The sequence below is a fragment of the Papio anubis genome, chromosome 3 (assembly GCF_008728515.1).
Source record: "Papio anubis isolate 15944 chromosome 3, Panubis1.0, whole genome shotgun sequence".
Classification (NCBI taxonomy): domain Eukaryota; kingdom Metazoa; phylum Chordata; class Mammalia; order Primates; family Cercopithecidae; genus Papio; species Papio anubis.
Genome location: NC_044978.1, coordinates 46,278,051 through 46,291,960, shown reverse-complemented (window position 1 = coordinate 46,291,960; position 13,910 = coordinate 46,278,051). Strand labels below are relative to the sequence as shown.

General features: G+C 36.1%; 1 protein-coding gene across 3 annotated transcripts in view; it reads right to left on the bottom strand.

Annotated features, from left to right (window-relative positions):
- Positions 1 to 13,910, bottom strand: part of INPP4B (inositol polyphosphate-4-phosphatase type II B) — an 814,614-nt gene that overhangs the window by 686,695 nt on the left and 114,009 nt on the right. For all 3 annotated transcript variants that reach the window (XM_017959077.3, XM_017959071.3, XM_017959072.3), the window contains one exon: positions 9,742 to 9,804. The gene's annotated coding sequence lies outside the window, so the exon portion shown is untranslated. The remainder of the gene's footprint in view (positions 1 to 9,741; positions 9,805 to 13,910) is intronic.

Below are 13,910 nucleotides of genomic sequence, written 5' to 3'. Positions count from 1 at the left end.
TTCTCCAGTGCTTATCAGAGCAGACACAAACCCACTCAGGTTCAAGGGAGGGGAAAATAGTCCTCGCCTCTTGATGGAGATGCCAATGAGGTTCTGGAAGAACATGTGAGACTAGAGACATTGTTGTGTCCATTTTTGCAAACTAATCCATTGTCATTAATTAAAATTGTTTCAGACTCAAATAAAAGAAATCTTAGTCAAACCTATTTAATAACATACACATACATATTCTATAAAAATTAGCAAGTTATAGACTTCAAGTACAGCTAGATTCAGTGATCCAAATGATACTACTGCATCTTTTTAATACTTGCTCATTCATTCCGTATCTTGGCTCTTTCTTATCTCTCATTATATTCCCCAAATGCAAGAACAAAAAATGACTGGCTGCCATACTTCAACATCCTGACAATTTTGATCCTAAAAGAAGAATCTTTCTCTCTTAAATAGCATTTCTCATGTTATGGCTATGAATAATTCTGCTCAGGTCACATGCCCAATCCTTGTAGAATCACTGAGTCCTGAAAAGTAAAGTTTCCTAATAGGCCAGGTAGAGGTCCCAAGTCTACCATAGCAGCAAGTATTTAAATCTCATTTTATTTAAGTTTTTTCATATGTAGGATGGATTTCTGGTGTATTCATTATAAAACAACCTCAATTCTCCCACCTCTTCTATCCAACCAGTAGCATGCGGTAATTTATGTCAGTTCTGAACCTTGGGCCTCAAGAGCTCTTTCACATTTCTGCCTTCTCTTTCTTAGAACCCTGCTACCAACATGAGGATAAGGTATCAAGTGATAGATTAACATAAGTAAAACTTCTAATTCAGTTTCTTACACATAAGAGCAGGATAAATGGTTACTATGATCAATCTTATTATTTCTATTTTCTAGTTTTATCTTCATAATAACCCTAGGTATGACCATGGCAAGTATTATTTGTCCTTTTTATTAATGAGGAAATGAATATACCAAGTGGTTAAAATGTATAGATTACCAAACGCGAAAGTACTGATAGGGTGGGCTGTTAGAACTTGAAATACAGGCTAATGAGATTAGTGGCTGCATGAAGGACAGTAAATTTTGACGCTAAATTTTATGAGGATGAATTTTGAAACTGACTTGATGGAATTCATAGTGGCTAATACACATTAACTACTTACTATGTGCCAGTAACTATTTTAAGTTTCTATTAATATCCTCACTTAAGTAACTAAATTATGTAAGTATCTTCTTTCCCAGTTTTTTAGAAGAAGGCAATAGGAGACACAGAGCTTAAATAACTTGCTTCAGCCAGGCAGCAATAAGTTAAGAAGTTACCAGTCTGGGATTTGAACCCAAACTATATGGCTTCCAAAATGTGCATCAATGGTAGACTGGATTAAGAAAATGTGGCACATATAGACCAAGGAATACTATGCAGCCATAAAAAAGGATGAGTTCATGTCCTTTGCAGGGACATGGATGAAGCTGGAAACCATCATTCTGAGCAAACTATCACAAGGACAGAAAACCAAACACTGCATGTGCTCACTCAGAGGTGGGAATTGAACAATGAGATCACTTGGACACAGGGTAGGGAACATCACACACCAGGCCTGTCATGGGGTGGGTGACTGGGGGAGGGATGGCATTAGGAGAAATACCTAATGTAAATAATGACTTAATGGTTGCAGCAAACCAACATGGCACATGTATACATATGTAACAAACCTGCACGTTGTGCACATGTACCCTAGAACTTAAAGTACAATAATAAAAAAAAAAAAAAAAGCAAAACGAACAAACAAAAAAAGAATTGCCCCTTGTACACTCTGCTGTCTCTGAAATGAAGAATACGATGTTAGGAAAGGGGAGAAAAGAGTCAAATTCTAGGTGGAAAGAATGGTAAATGCAAAGCCATCAAGGTAGAAACAAGTAAGTCACACACATATGAGATCAACCAGGCTGTATAGCTACAAGGCAACATCTGGGTGAGGAATCGACTAGAAATGAGGTTGAGAAAATTTAGAATGCAGCAGTGGAAAAGTGGTCTTTGAATGTCAGACTGAGGTGTTTGAATTTATGAAATAGCCCAAAGGAAACTTCATTCTCTCTGTTTTAACTTAATCCACATAAATGTGCAAGCAAATTAACACGTTGAGAAGAAACGCACTGATACATATAGAAACGGAAGTTAGCTTTTTAAGTGTAGTTAAAACAGTTTGTTTAAAATTGGCACCCTCTCTATTCAAAATATCTCATGAGCAGTTGTCATTTAACTATAAATTATGAAGAAAGTGGCAGACTGAAGACAGATGCCCCAGTCAGATCTTATTCCTCGCCCCTTCTAGAAAGTTAAGTATGGGAAGCATAGGCTGGACTATTCTAGATCAAGCAAACTTGTGCTTCCGCATCAGACTCTATGATAAGAGTGTCTTAACTGAACATCAAGCTAGTGCTGTGCCTTCCATTCATGAATAGCACTTTCTCATGGCACAGGGAATCGGGGCCATGAGCAAGCGCTATTCATGAATGAAAGGCACAGCACTAGCTTGATGTTCATGCCAAGCAACTGCAGCATGATTTCAAATGTCTGTCTCATCATCTGTAAACATAATTAAAGAATAACAATCACAGTCTTGGAGAAAATCCTGATAAGTCCTTTTTACTGGTAGTTCTAAAATAGAGATGCAAAACTCAGTAAGATTTAAGAAACTCAGTGTTAATCTTATGAAGTTAAACCAATAATCCTCAAATATAACAACTTCATTATGAAAGTACGTACTCCCTTAGCCTATGCACTCGCTCAGTTAGCCCCACCTCACTATACCAACTAAAATAATTTTTAAAAATCTTAAACTTGATACAGATATAACATTTACATTAATATTTTCCTTGGTACAATGTGCTTCAGGAAAGCAAATGTTTTTATAATTATCTTTACATCTTGAATGGATTTAAAGTGGATTTTTTTCCAAGGGAGTGAAATGGGAACAACTCTTCCTTTCTCTTTATCACTTACAAATCTGCTTCACACTTGGTTGACTCATGCCCAATCACCTATGACTGATTTCTAACTCATGCCTAAGATCCAACAAATTAGACTGAATCTTCCTGCTAATGTAAACCTAACCTTATAAAAAATTAATGGCATTATTTAAAATAACATTATCAGTATCTATTGAACATTGGCCAACACTACAATTTTCTTATTTTTTATTTTTTGAGACAGGGTCTTACTTGGCCACCCAGGCTGGAGCGCAGTGGTGTGATCACGGCTCACTGCCGCCTCGACCACTCGGGGGTTAGGTGATCCTCCCACCTCAGCCTCCTGAGTAGCTAGGACTACAGGTGCCCTTCACATGCCCAGCTAATTTTTATATTTTTAGTAAAAATGGGGTTTTGCAATGCTGCCCAGGCTGGTCTCGAACTCCTGGCTTCAAGTGATCTGCACACCTCGGTCTCCCAAAGTGCTGGGATTACAGGCATGAGCCATTGCACCCAACCTACAATTTTCTCATTAATTTGTGGGAAAAAAAATAAGATACTTTTACTCATTCTTAAGGACTAAAAAATTATATGTACTATAATTCAAGGAAAATATCATTTTTTTCTTATTTCTAGATTATGTTGTCAACTCCTGAGGAAATATTCATAATAATCTATGGCATCTATCCAAAAGTTGAGTACCTTGTAACAACTGAACAGAGATCCACGAAAGTTTAGAAACTATTAAGGAAAAAAATTAAAGATAGAATTTACTAAGTAAAAAGGGCACAGATGTAGACGCCAAAAAATTAATACCACACAATCTTCTGATGGGCTACAGCACCAAATGCTTTTACAAAACCAGAATGAAACAAACTCAAAGCACAAATACTCATCCAATGATAGCATAAATGAATCATAAAGCATCGAAGCAGAAGTTTAGAGCTCTGGCATCAGGTACAATTCCTGACAAATTACTCAAGTTTACCCATAATTCTTCATTGCCATCTCAATGATACAGAGAATACTGGAAGTAAAAATAACTTGTTACATGTGAACAGAAACTGGTTTAGAAAATAATTCCAAAATATTTTATGCCTGCAATCCTACTCTTTGTATGGGAAAAAAAAAAATAGTTCTTAAACTTTCAAATTAAGTACCTGCTATTCCCAGATAAGATGTTCTAATGAAGTACCATTTTTTATTGTTAACAAATTAAGGTCACGGGAACCCCAGGAGGTTGCTACTGACATCTAGTGGTATACTGTTTAAAACATCAAATTCATTAAAATATAGAGAGCTATGCCTCATTATCCCGTGGGATATGGTTCCAGGATTCCTCTTTCCCAACGTACCAGAATACGTGGATGTTCAAGTCCCTTATATAAAATGGCATAGTCTTTTCATATAACCTATGCACATTCTCCCAGACACTTCATATCATCTCTAGATTATAATACCTACTACAGTGTAAATGCTATGTAAATAGTTGTTATACTGCATTGTCTTTTAATTTGGATTATTTTTTATTGTCTGTTTTCCAAATATCTTTGATTCCCAGTTGGTTGAATCTGTGGATGTGGAAACCATGAATATGAACGACCAACTGCATGTGTGTGTGTGTGTGTGTGTGTGTGTGTGTGTGTGTGTGTGTGTATATATATATAATCTCTCTCTCCCTCTCTCTCTCTCACTATATATATATATATAAAATATATATATACACATACACATACAGTTTTCTCATTTTTATTTTTTGAGACAAGGTCTTACTTTGTCACCCAGGCTGGAGTGCATCTCGTGTGTGTGTATATGTGTATATATATGATTTTCAGCATCATATATATATATATATATATATAGAGAGAGAGAGAGAGAGAGAGAGAGAGAAGAACAAACATACATTTATATTCATGTGTGTACTTGCAAAATCTAATGGACATGCTACCAATTATTTGTAGCCCAGATCACTTTGCCTTCAATGATGTGATTCTCCTTCCAAGGTAATCTTAGTGCTGCAAAACCAGAAATAAAAATGAGCAGATCTGCTAAAGCCTTAAAGGAACCAATTTCCTCAAAGACTTTAGTCCTTTACTGGGAATTGCCAATTCTCTGAGAGCCCCAAAGGCTTCTCCCTAACCCCAATAGGCCTAATTTCTTTTCAGCTTTCCAAATAACCATGACCCTACTCCATTTCCATACCTGGCATTTAAGTACTTTTAGGATCTTAGCCATAGAGACTCCACTATAGAGCAGAGTATATGCTCTTGAACAAAAATGCCTTTGTTGGGTAGGGCAGGTTAGATTCTTCTGCAATGATGTATAGAGTAGCACAAAGCCAGTAAGTGATAGAATTAGGCCATCTCCCTTTGGTGAAGAGAATGTGTTCCTACAGTGGTGTTATAAATTAGTTGATTTGAATTTAGATTTTATTCTTACTAAAAAGATGTCATAAGACCAGGCGCTGTGGCTCATGCCTGTAATCCCAGCACTTTGGGAGGCCGAGGTGGGCAGATCACAAGGTCAGGAGATCGAGACCATCCTGGCTAACATGGTGAAACCCCGTCTCTACTAAAAATACAAAAATTAGCCGGGCGTGGTAACACACGCCTGTAGTCCCAGCTACTCGGGAGGCTGAGGCAGGAGAATCTCTTGAACCCAGGAGGCAGAGGTTTCAGTGAGCCAAGATCACACTGCTACACTCCAGCCTGGGTGACAGAGAGAGACTCTGACTCAAAAAAAAAAGTCATAAAAGCTGAGTAGGTTCTCCAGGTAGTCCTAATTAATACAAAACATAGCTAAATTATAACTTTCTTATTACAAAGAGATCTTTTAGTCATTTAAATATACCTTCAGTGGAAATCCTGGAGATTCAAGGAGCTCATTCACTCAAAATTTGTCTGCTTTACTCACAAGGAAAAGTAAACGTGGTAGGCAGAAAGATCTTTTTTACAATTACATTGAAGAAAAAAAGTCCATGTCTGTGTGTGCACTTTTATATATGATGATATCAAATTGTATACACACACACACACACACACACACAAAAGAATATGCCAAAACATGTAAATCAATGACAGTATGACAGATACCACAACTAAGTGTGAGTGAATGCAGTGTAGGCTGGCTAAGGGAGAAAGATAGTTGTAATATAACGAAGGTCTCAGAAAGCATCTTAAAGAAAAGTTTTAAAATTATATAGTTTTTGGAATAAAGAAGAAAGCAGACTAGACATTCAAAGTAGAGCTTTAAACCTAAGCAAAGACAAGAATGTTTGGAGTATGTGGTGTTAAGAGAGACATAAATAGGGTAAGAAACATAGCTGAGGAATTTATGGAAGAACTTGAATAGTAGCAGGAGCTGATTCTAGACAATGCTATGGTTTATAGTTCTGAGAGTTTCAAAAAGATAAAATATTGCACAGAAACTAATACCCAGAAGAGTTAAGAAGACCAAGAACTTTTTGCAAATGAAAAAAATCATAAAAACCACAAAAGCCAAATTCTTAAAAACTATCATAATAGCTTTTCATGAAATTTTTCTTTAATAATTACTTTTTAATCATTTCTCCATAAGAATGTTCAATGATTTATTCTCTGATTGCAGTTTCAATACTCATTGAGCGCATACTGTGCACAATGTTATAACTACGTTTTTGTAAAGCATTGTATAGTATATATCAGACATAGAACCTAATTTCGGCATTCTGAGATTTAAATGTATTTTTTATCACTAATCCTAAACTATTTCTAACTCCCATTTAAATGTGTGGTCATTAACTTATTAATCAACCTGCAAGTTACAATGCTGTACTTTCATTTGTTATTATTATAGTAGGTATGCGATAAATAATAGAAAATATAATCTGTAATAAAGTCTTAAAATATCACAAGATTTTTATCCTTTTAAATCTCAACATGTATCACGTCTATATCATTTTCTACATCAAATAATAAACCAAAATAAAATCAATCTGTAAACAATGTATTTACAACTTATGTCTTACTGTCCTTGAACATAAGTAACCCCATACAGTAGCCTTATAACCCAGTTTCTTTTCAATTTTCAAAATTGTGTTTACAGTAAGCCTAAATATAGTAAACCTATAGTACCTAAAAGAATTGCTGAATTCTTAATATGCTGTTTCAATCTCCTCCAGAAAAAATTCAATATATGTGAGAATAAAATTTAATATTCCTGTATAATAAAAATATAATTACAGCCATGAAATTTCCTTAATTGAAATTTGATCTATTTCCAGGACATGTAAACCTACGTAAAAATTGAACAGAATCACAGTCTCTATTTTTACACGTAATCCAACCACGGTATACCTGCCAAGTATATTGAAAGATATTTTAACCTCATTGATGTTGCCTCTGTCTTTGGATGACAAAATTAAGAATATTGTAACTATAACTTATAACCAATAACTTCACATTAAAACACTTCATGAAAAGTTGTTTAAATGCCCTTTTGAAAAGAGTCCAATGTAGAACTCACAGGTATCTGCACACATAAAAGTGTCTATTAATCCAACAGATTGCATGCTGAGCCCATTGCCAGAATTAATCCTACACAAAATGAATGTGTTAGTCATCATGTATAACTAAGAAAAGCTGAATGGTTCCATTTGTTTAAAAATAACACCTTCACTAGTATGTCTTAAATTTTTCACTATTTAAACATTGATATTTAAATGCATATATTCCATCTCAGATAATAGGCAGAATGTTAATATGTTAGTGTGTATTGTCTTATTAATAGGAATTTTACGAGATTGCAAACATCCCCAGTTCAACAAATCTGTAGGACCAGCCCAGAAAGATAATGACATGAACGTCATTTCTCCTGGCCATAGTTCTCCCATCCCCAGCTACTCCTCCATATCTCAGTTCCACCCTCCACAACAACATACATATCTTGGATCATAATCACCTTGGGAGTTGTATCATGCCAAAGCTCTTGGATTTTGGCAATACAAAGAATGATTTCTTTATTTTCAAAACGAAAAACAAACAAACAAACAAACAAACAAACAAATAATGAATTTTGTTATTCTGGGTACACTGATGCTGAAAATTCTATCCCGCGATTGGGAATTACTTTCCCTCACCCCAAGTCTTCCTTTGTTACATTCACTTCAAACTAAGGTTATACACAGCTTAAATAAACAAAATAAAAGCCTCAAAATGAGTATATTAGTATATACATACCTCTGAGAAAAGAAAAACTCACATAAATGCAACCTGGAGAGTCTGTGCTCCCTGCATGCCTTATTTATATTCTAAAGCACATGTATCCCTGACCTTTCCAATTAGCTTCATGTCATTCAGGATATTTTTCTTTCTCTCTTTACTGTGCCATCTTCCATTGAGTCCCCTTCAACAAGCACTTTTCTATCATTTATCTCCATATGCCTACATCACACAGCTCAGCTTCAACCTCTTCTACATATTGTATTTGTTTTCTTTCTAATTTCCCTATTTGCAGAGTCAAAGTTAATAGTTCTATGTAAAAGACAACCCTCAATTAACTTCATTAACCATTTAAGAATATTTTAATTTGAATTAACATTTCAGTATAGATAAAACTTGGATAGGGTGACTACCTTTAGGAAAACAAGCTATTTTCTCAAGGAGTTTACACCTGTTTTGAAGAATTAACTAGAAGCCAGAAATATGTAGAAATATATCACATTTGTAATTCAAATTTAACAATTTATTTTTGCTCAACTGCAAATCAAAGTTCAGAAACAAGTTTTCTGCTGATGTCCATTAAATTTAAATGCTACCTTTATTTCAGTACTCATTTGCTTTTAGAAATTCAGAAAGTTGTCCAAAATAAAACCCAGTCAATTCTAGTTAATATAAAAATATATAATACATTTCATTAATATGTATGTTCATGAACATACAGTGTCATCACATCTTCATAGCTATATAAGTAGACAGGACTAAATGGATGTCTCAGTTCCCTTCAAAATTCTAAACTGTCTGAAACTTTTCTGTAAAAATCTCTTTTGAGATAGGAGTTTTATTCATAAAACATACACACATTGTTTATCTGCCGCTATACTCATACTTTGTATACATGCGTATGTTATTAGAATATTTGCAGGAGTTTTCATATTCTTAGAAAAACATATGTAAATAAATCACATAGCGATTTGAAAATTTAGCAACTAAATATGCAATCTGTTAAGCATAATCAGGCATGCTATTCAACAACTGTATGATATAATTCAATCTTTCCAAAGAAAATATGTATTTTGTATGAGGATGTCTTCATAAAGCTTGATGACATTTTTTAGAAATTCATATTGAAATTTTTTTGTATATTCAAAAAAATACATAAAGTCATCTAATGCCAAATAAAGGCACAAAGAATCTTATCATTGTACCCTAACAAGGGTCTAATGCTGTTATCACCTATCATTTGTAAATATGATAAACCAATTGGACTTATTTCCAAAGAGACTGCAATCTTATAGTCAAAATCCTATTTATATATTAACATAAACTTCAAAATGGTATCAGAAAATTAACCATTACCCACAATATTTTGAAAAGCTATTATATATCTAAAAATGTACTGTTCACTTTATCAATCTGATGATCATTGTAAGGCCTTCCCTTGGCTTTTCAGATAATAATTTACTTTTTTGATGGGTAATTCAATATCTAAAACCAGTAATCAAGGATAGCCAACTAGTTTCATGTATCAGAGTTATACAGACTGAAAAAAAATATCAATTCAAAATAAGCATTACCTTTGTCTAATTTTTCATAAAAGACAGAAGATCTCTTGCCAGGTAACACCATTTCTTTGTGTTCTATGGGAAAAGAGAAAGAAGATTAATAAAAACAACCTTTCTTTTTTCCTCTTTAAATGCTTCTTAAAGAAGATTCATTAGTAATAAAGGTCAGAGAAGAAAATAATTTAACAAAATATTCAGCTCCATTCAGCAGCTGCCTCAGGAAACACTTGCTTTAAATGCCAAATTACTTCCCCAAATGTCCTTTCTCCCTTGCAGCTGAGAACATGGGTGACTGCAGCAGATACTCAGCCCTGTTTTCTTTGCTTATCTTTCTTCTCTCACATGTGAACAAGACTGGCACTCGAGCAAGAAAAGGCACTAGCTTCGATCATTTCAAAAGACAAGATGTAAGCTGTGTCAAGACAGAACATTTACTTGGAATACAACGGACTGAAATGGAATTTACAATTATCTAAACTGACTTTCTTTCCACTACTAGTGAGCATGGGTTTTAAAATATTCATGGAAGTTTTGGTCTTTCCACAAAGTAATAAAATGAGATATTGTGAGATAACTGTAAATAATTACAGATTTCCTTCCTTATGAGATGTAATTTCAGAGCTTTTCTATGCTGCAATGAGGAGGAAAGTACTTTATCGAAGTCAAAAGTTATGAAAATATATCTTATTCCCTCCCTTAACGTGTAACAATCTTGAGGAATATCCCATAAAAGATTTTACTGCATCATTATCTAAATGTTCACATTGGAGGATACAAAATTCAAGCCTGAGCAATAGCTTTCCAGAAAGGACTGTCACATAGATAGGTAAGAATTTTAAATTCACCCCTTAAGAAAGTTATTTGGCTAAAGAGAAGATGCTAACAGTTTAAAACAACATTGATTAATTGACTAAAGCAGTCATAAGAATAGTGATATAACTGCAATCACGTCATCTTACCAATTGTGTGATTTTGGACAAATAAATTCTGTAAGTCTTCATTTTTCATCTGTAATACAGGAATGATATTTTTTCCTATCCCCCATGGAGTTGATAATTGAGATAAAAACATGTAAAGAACATAGCATAGTACCAAGTTAAGCATTAGCTAATATAATATCATCATTATTCCTATTATTATTACTGTTCTTTAAATAACAACAACAAAGAAAGCTTACTATTCCATTGAGAATCACTGCCCCACACAATAAAATGATTGAATCATATCATACTGGACATTACCTATTTTGTCGATTTATTAAATAGACTCTATGATGATGAAGGAAGAAAGAGTCCTTCTGGGTCTTTCAGGCAGATGGGTGAAAAAGACTAAATAGCAGTATTTCAAGAAGATTAGTAAGCTGTCAGCTGCTCGACTGCAGTGGTCCCCCTTGATTTTGCTGAGAACTTTAGCTTTAAGAAGGCCTTCAAGAAATTGTGATATACTTCAAGACTCACTTGAAGCAACTGGCCCTTATCTATTCTTATGAACACTCGATCCAATTCAGAAAACACCTGGTGAGCCCCTACTGCAAGCCAATGTCTGTGACAGACTGAAGAAACCACAGCAAACAAAAAGAGACTTAAGAGAAGCACAGTTTAGTGGAGGAAACACATCTGTGGACAATTATTTCAAGTAATTGGTGAAAATATCACCATTAGACAATACACAGAGTTTGAAGGGGCAGGAAGTATTAAAAGAATATTCTGGAGTCAGAAAAGGATTTAAAACATAATCTTAAAAAATAAGTCAGGACTGGGCGCAGTGGCTCACCCCTGTAATCCCAGCACTTTGGAAGGCCAAGGTAGGAGGATTGCTTGAGTCCAGGAGTTCAAGACCAGCCTGGGCAACATGGCAAGGCCTTGTCTCCACAAAAACAAAAATTAGTCAGGTTTGGTGGCACATACCTGTAGTCCTAGCTATTCGAAAAGCTGAGATGGGAGGATTACTTGAGACCAGGAGACAGAGGCTACAGTGAACCGAGATTGCAGCACTGCACTCCAGCCCAGGCGACAGAAAGAGTCCCTGTCCCCCACCCCCACAAAAATCAGTCAAAATAGCTGAACTGGTACACATGGCTGACAATCAGCACTGTTTGGTCTAAGAAAATGTCACAAAAGAGAACTCTGAAGTACTAAGGCCTAACAGACAGGTAAGCAGGTATGTCTTTCCAGGAAGATGGGGCAATGTATACAAAAACTGGAAGCATAAAAAAAAAAATGAAGTCCAGATTAACGTAAGGTCCACTCACAGTGTCCATCAGGAGTCTTCTCAATTTCTTGTTAAAATGCTCAGAGGATGGCAAAGAAGAGACACATTAGTAACAGCACTGGGAGGAAAATGGACAAAATATAAAGCGGCATTTCTAATAGCTGAGCCCCGATTGGGCTTAACTAAGAAACACTGTTTCAGACTCAGAACCTCACACTGTATATTTTGAAAGAGTACAGCACACATGTCTTCTAAATAAAGAAATTAGGAAGGGACTTTGATTCGTACCAACAACAATCCCTAACTCCAGGTACAGGCATCAAGTACACCAAAATCTGCATAACATCTGTTGTGGGTTAAATTATGTACTCCCGAAAGATATGTTGAAGTCCTACCCTAAATATGATCTTACTCAGAAAGAATCTTTGCAGATGCAATTAAGATGTAATTTAAGATGAAGTTATGCTAGAATAAGGTGGCCCTGAATCTAGTATGACTGGTAACCTTATAAGAAGAGATGAGACACAGGGATGGACATACATGGAGAAGAGAATGCCATGTGAACACAAAGACACACACAGACAGAGAGCCATATGACAAAACACGCAGAGATCGGAGTGGTAAATCTATAAGCTAAGGAATGCCAAGGACTGCCAGCAACATCAGAAACTAAGAGAAAGGCATCAAACAGATTCTCCTCCGGAGCCCCTGGAGACAGCAGAGCGCTGCCGACACCTTTATTTTAGATTTCTAGCCTACAGAAAAGTGACACTAAATTTCTCTTGTTCTAAACTGCTCAATTAGTGGTAATGTTTTATGGCAGCCAAAGAAACTAATAACACATGTCTTCGGCCAACCAGAATCAGGCTTCTACCTAGACCCTGATCACTTAGAACTTATTAAAAAAAAATCTTATGGTTACTTTAATTGGTAGTCTTCAAATCTTTTGGCACCAGGACAATTTCTTCTAAAGATGGGGGAGGTGGAATGGTTTCCAGATGAAACCATTCTTCCTCAGATCATTAGGTATTAGATTCTCATAAGGAGCACACAACCTAGATCCCTTGCATGTGCAGCTCACAAGAGGGTTCATGCTTCTGTGAGAATCTAATGCCACAGTTGATGTGACTAGAGGTGGAGCTCAGGCAGTAATGCTTGCTTGTCCACCACTCATCTCCCACTGTGTGGCCCGGTTCCTAACAGGACACAGACAGTTACCTGTCCACGGCTTGGGGGTTGGGGACCCCTGCTAGCGCATCAAACATATTCTCAATTTAGAAATCAGAACACCCAGCTGCACGTGACAAACTGGCTTACAGTTTTAACAGTCTTCTGTAGCTAGAATCTGCTGCAAATGGCAGCCAATAGCCAATGGAAAGGAATTTGTTGGTCCCTATTTTTCCCCCATGTCCTTCTTTTCCAGCTAGTGAACCTTGGATCCTGATGCCTCTGTAACGTGGAAATGGAGTGAAAAAGGAAAGGTGAGGTAACAAGAGGTAAATGAAGAAGCAAAGTGCTTACTTTCTGCTCGCTAAGCAAGAAGGCTCACTCTTTGGGGCAGGCGCAAAGTTGGTTCTCTCCCCGTTGGAGCTTTTCCTGGTTCTTCAGTAATACTCCCCTCCAGTCACTGGAAATCCTTCACCTGTACTCTGCCTGATGTGGGTCGGTCGTACTGTGTCACTTTGTTACTTACTCCATCCACAGCCACTAGTCAGCTGAGACCAGTTCAGTTGCTGGGAAGCCTTAAGGAAATACCTAGGACAACCTCATGACAGCTCTTTCGTATTCGTGGCCCACCTCTCTTCCAGAGGAAACTAATGACCCTGAAAAATAGATGAATCCCCATTCAGAATCTTTACTTTGCTCTACCATAAGCTGCTCACCACCTCATCTTTGGTCTTTGAATTCATCAGAAACCAGTCCACTGTCTCCACTAAAACCTCAAAACTTCAAGAGATAACTTTTAGACT